At 44.4% G+C, this 5,226-nt stretch overlaps 1 protein-coding gene across 1 annotated transcript in view; it reads right to left on the reverse strand.

Moving 5' to 3' along the window:
• Positions 1-4,449: 4,449 nt before the first annotated feature.
• mnd1 (meiotic nuclear divisions 1 homolog) overlaps positions 4,450-5,226 on the reverse strand; it is an 18,156-nt gene continuing 17,379 nt past the window's right edge. Inside the window, exon 8 of the mRNA XM_083697769.1 lies at positions 4,450-5,226. This exon is cut by the window's right edge and continues 315 nt beyond it. The gene's annotated coding sequence lies outside the window, so the exon portion shown is untranslated.

A 5,226-nucleotide genomic window follows, 5' to 3' on the forward strand; every position in this document is an offset into this window, starting at 1 on the left:
ACATTCTGTTATGTCCATGTGTTGGCCATGCATTTGTGGTATGGATATTGAAACACAATGTGTGTCAGTGAGTATAGCAAATAAAGCTACCTTAATGATCTATAAACAAAGAGGGGTGATGTTCACTCCTATTCAAACAAAGTAGATATGCAAATTAAATAAACCAGAGGCTCTGGGCATACCACACACACACACACACACACACACACACAATGCAAATTCATACATGTAGTGCTGTGCAAGCATAGAGAAATCAACCCAACCACAAATGATGTCATCATAACTCTTTGAAGTCACCTCATCTGATATTATCTCAGTTACGGTGGTCTGGTTCCCCAGTCTGAGGTTTTGATCTGTACACTGAGGACTGCATTCCCGGACACAGATTAAATACGCCTAGTCCGAGACTAGAGAGCACACTCTCTGACGGTTTCCGAGACACAGATTAAGGCTAATCTTAGACTAAAACACATCTTCTGTGGAGATTCTCAGTTGAAAGTGTAATTTAGTCCAGGACTAGGCTTAATGTGTGTCAGGGAAGCCGGCCCTCAATGGAAATTCCCCATCGAAGAAAGTCTTTAGTCCAGGATTAGGCTTCATCTGGGTCCAAGAAACTAGCGCAGGATGCTTGGGAATCCTTGGACACACAGGGGTGGTTTCCCAGACATGGATGAAACCTGATCCCAGACTAAAAAACATTTTCTATAGAAGGTGTGATTTTGTTCAGGCCTAGGCTTAATCTGTGCCCAGCCCACAGATCTGTGCATGTATAGACTGCAGGTGGAAAATTAAGTGGACAGTTAAGTTAGTTAGCCAGAGCACACACACATCTGGAGCTAGGATTTGAATGGGACTGGACTGAAATGAGCCCGTCCTCCGATTTCTATCTCCACCAGCCTCCCCCCTGAAGTGGATAGTCCATCAGTCAGCCAGAACACACACAGATCTAGACTAGTAAACATTTTGTAAAGTAAACTAGTAAAGTGTTTTGGTACGAAAGCCTTGGAGTTAGCAGTGAGTAAGCACATTCTGGTCTGTAAGTCATGACTCATAGCAAGGCAAGGGGCCAGGCCAGGCCAGGCCAGGCAGGTTAACACATGAGCATGACTCTTATTGACGTACATCTCTGTGGGTGTGTCACCTCGCCACTCAAACACTCTGCCTGGCATGGGGAATGTTGACACTACAGCTGCTGTTCTTGACAAAACATCAGCATACTTTTAAGTGTGTGTGTGTGTGTGTGTGTGTGTGTGTGTGAGAGAGAGAGGGAGAGAGTGTGTGTGTGTGTGCGGGGGGGGGGGGGGGAGCAGTGAATAAAGTCTATACTACTGGCTTTCAACTAACAGCATGGCACAGGGTGTGGAACAGGGGAGGCTGGTGGAGGTGGAAATGGGAGAACGGGCTCTTTGTAAAGCATGGAACGGAATAAGGAATGGTATCAAACACGTGAGCTCATCCTCTGATTTCTACCTCCACCAGCCTCTCCTGGATTGGAATTTGAGTTGTCTAGGTTTGACATTTGAACCTGATGCAACAGTATCGGGTTTCCCCAAGACATGGCCATGCTGCAAAGTAAAAATGGTTCATTTCATCGGAATTGATGAGTAAGTACAGTAAATTAGCAACTTTGCCTTAATTTAGAGTTAGGTCAGGTAACACTTTACGATAGGGATACACTAATGTGTATCTTATAAGTAGCTCATTTAGCCATTAAACGGTATTACTTATAATTACTATTAATATTACTAACCCGAACCCATTATTAGGTCTATATTCATTGTTTTCTTATTCTCATGTTATTAGTCATGTAGTAGCTGGCCAGTTAGATGAATTCAGCAACCCTCCAATCAACGGCTCACATCCGGGAATTGAACCGGCACCTTGTGATTACTGGCTAGCCTCCCTTACCTCAAGGACAACCATGCCCCCAATAACGTTGTTGTGTGAGTGTGAGTGTGAGTGTGAGTGTGTGTGTGTGTGTGTGTGTGTCTGTTGAGGGGCTAGACAGAAAGGAGACACTTAAAAGCTACATTATTAGTGCCTAATTAGTGTTCCCTAATCTAAAGTGTAACCCAAGGGTAGGAGTGAGGTTAGAGGTCAGAGGTTAGAGGTTAGGGATAAGTCAGATTAAAGGAGAGAGTGAGTCACATTTCCTGTTTAGCAGCATGGCCAAATATGAGGCAGTATCTGGGCTGCCAGCCTTCTGAAAGGTCAACTCCATCAGGCTGGTCACCTAGCAAACACACACACACAGACACGCACACACACACACACACCTCACATTTCTACCAATTGTCTGTTCAGTTTGACGAAAATACTTCAGGACAGCAAACACACACACACACACAATTGCAGTAGTTCTAGACAATAGACACATCATCCCAACAATACCCCTTATCCTTGTTCCACATTGGAAAATAATGGTGCTGAAAAATGCTTTGTCCCTTGTGTGTGTGTGTGTGTTTGTGGTGAGTTTTTTAAACATTCCAACACTAACTGACATGGGAAAAACCCAATGCATTCATTCACCCGTTGCTTAGTTAACCTGGTGTCAACTGGCAATGTGAGGCATATGAAATCTGTTAAAGTATATTATAGCTGTTGTGCAATGTTTGTCACTGGCCGATGCAAACTTAATAAGTCAACAAATACACGCACGCAGACACACACACGCTGACAATGTTTATCACCTGGCCCATGCTATCTTAATAAATCACAGAGAGAGAGAGAGGGGGGGGGGGGGGGGGGGGGGCTATAACACGATACACTCACCGAACACTTTATTAGGAACACTATACTAATACTGGGTAGGGCCTCCATTTCCTCTTTATTAGGAACACTATACTAGTACTGGGTTGGGCCTCCCTTTGCTCTCAAAACAGCTTACATTTTTCGTGGCATTGATTCCACAAGATGTTGGAATCATTCCTTTGAGATTCTGGTCCATGATGACATGATTGCATCACGCAATTCCTGCAGATTTTTCAGGTGCACTTTCAAACTGTGACTCTCCCATTCTACCACATCCCAAAGGTGTTCTATTGGATTCTGATCCGGTGACTGGGAAGGCCACTGAAGAACACTGAACTCATTGTCATGTTCATGAAACCAGTTTGAGACGACTTTTGTTTTGTGACATGGTGCATTATCATGCTGGAAGTAGCCATCAGAAGATGGGTAAATTGTGGTAAAATGAAAAACAAACTCTATTCTTGATGCTAATGTACCATGACAGTAATGTCCTATACATCATTAATCATACTCTAAACACAGCTTATTCTCAATCTACCCACTATAAAGCCTTCCTTAACGTTACAGTGCCATTTCTATGTCAGTGGAGGCTGGTGGAGGTAGAAATCGGAGGACGGGTTCTTTGTAATGTATGGAGCAGAACGAGAAGTGGTATCAAACATGCGTGCATTATAACATTACAGCGCCATTTCTATTTCTATGTCTCTCCAGCTCCTTGCTTCTTTATTCCTCTGTATCGTCAATCACGGAGAACCTTTTGTCCTTCAGACCCTTAGGCTCCGTCCCATTCCTCTACCCTTCTCCCTGAAGTGGACAGTTGGGCGCACCCCCCCCCCCTCCTCATGGTCTTCTGGCTAAGTTGGTAGAGCATGGAGCTGGCAATGCTCAGGTTCTGAGTTTGAATCTCAACCTGGACCATATATACTAACTGTGTATGCGGTCACTGTGAGTCGCTTTGCATGAAAGCGTCGGTTAAATGGAATATATATGAACAACAAAGGATAGGTGGTGTAAGTATAGTATGGGCTTACATTTTTGACATTTAGCAGACACCTTTATCCACATTTACTTCCAACAAGTACATTTGTATAAAGTAAGTGAATCATCTATACATCAGTCATCATAAGAAAAACAAATCTATGCTAGGACCAGGGGCCATTGGCAGTCACAATGCTAGAAGGAAGGAAGGATTACTTTTTTTTTTATTCTTTTTTTTATTTACAGTAGAGGAACTGTACAGGGGGGTAGTGGGGGGCTTAACTCCAACTTAAGACAGTTTCCTTCACATCTCTTATACAAACCAGCGGCCAGTTTCTTGAAAGATTTGTATCTAAAGTAGCACTTAACTTCTCCTGACAACCCAGCTGCCAAGCTGCGAAATAGTAACAATTGTAAAATCCATGTTTGGTCAATCTTCTGTTTACGAAAGAACGACATTTGTTAACTTTAAAGAACTTTGCTGGTTTAGGAGAGATGTGGCCCCTGGAATTCGAAAGAGATGAAGTACTACCTCAGCTAAGAAGCTTTTGGGAAACTCAACCCAATCCATTAAAGGAAAGTGCACAAGTGCACGCTTTGAACAGGGGTAGACAATTGGGACGCAGCCTCTGTTGATTAAAACATCAGGCGAGGCCAGGAGGTGAGGTCAGATGACCATAGAGGGCCAGATGCATCCACGCGCTGCTAGAGCTCTTTTGTCCAGAAGCAATTATAATACAAAGAAAGGGAAGAAAGAAAGGGAAGAGAGGGAGAGGGAAGAAGAAGGAAACATCATCGCTTCTGTTTATATTACCATCTGTTTAAACCAGGTAAATCTGATCACTGGTAATTACGGATGGGCCTTTGATGTGCCACTTCATTTTCGTGTGCGTGTGTGTGTGTGTCTGTCTGTTTCTGCTGACTACTGGGCACGGCTCATTTCCGTCAATGACTCAGGGTCTCGGTTTTCATGCAAACAGGTGTCCCAAAAGCCATGGTGCTCCGCTGTGGACAGTATCAGACAACACCCAAGAGCAGCCAAATTTTTAGCGCACACGCATGCAACACACGCAACACACACCTTCTCCTGTTCCATATAGGCTGCATTTCCACCTGTGGAACAGGCCTTGTCGCAACACGGAGAGAGACCCAGGACCGCACACAGAAACACAGAGAGAGACCCAGGACTGCACACAGAAACACAGAGAGAGACACAGGACTGCACACAGAAACACAGAGAGAGACCCAGGACTGCACACAGAAACACAGAGAGAGACCCAGGACTGCACACAGAAACACAGAGAGAGACCCAGGACTGCACACAGAAACACAGAGAGAGACCCAGGACTGCACACAGAAACACAGTCTTGAGCAAGGCAGCCAAGAGAACACATCAACAACCTCTTCAATACGTCCCCTCTTTAATACGTCCTTCCTTCCATCTTTATTCACTGCAGAATACACACACGGCTCCAGGGGAGAATATGCCATTCATTC

The sequence above is a fragment of the Argentina silus genome (assembly GCF_951799395.1).
Source record: "Argentina silus genome assembly, contig: scaffold_233, whole genome shotgun sequence".
NCBI lineage: Eukaryota > Metazoa > Chordata > Actinopteri > Argentiniformes > Argentinidae > Argentina > Argentina silus.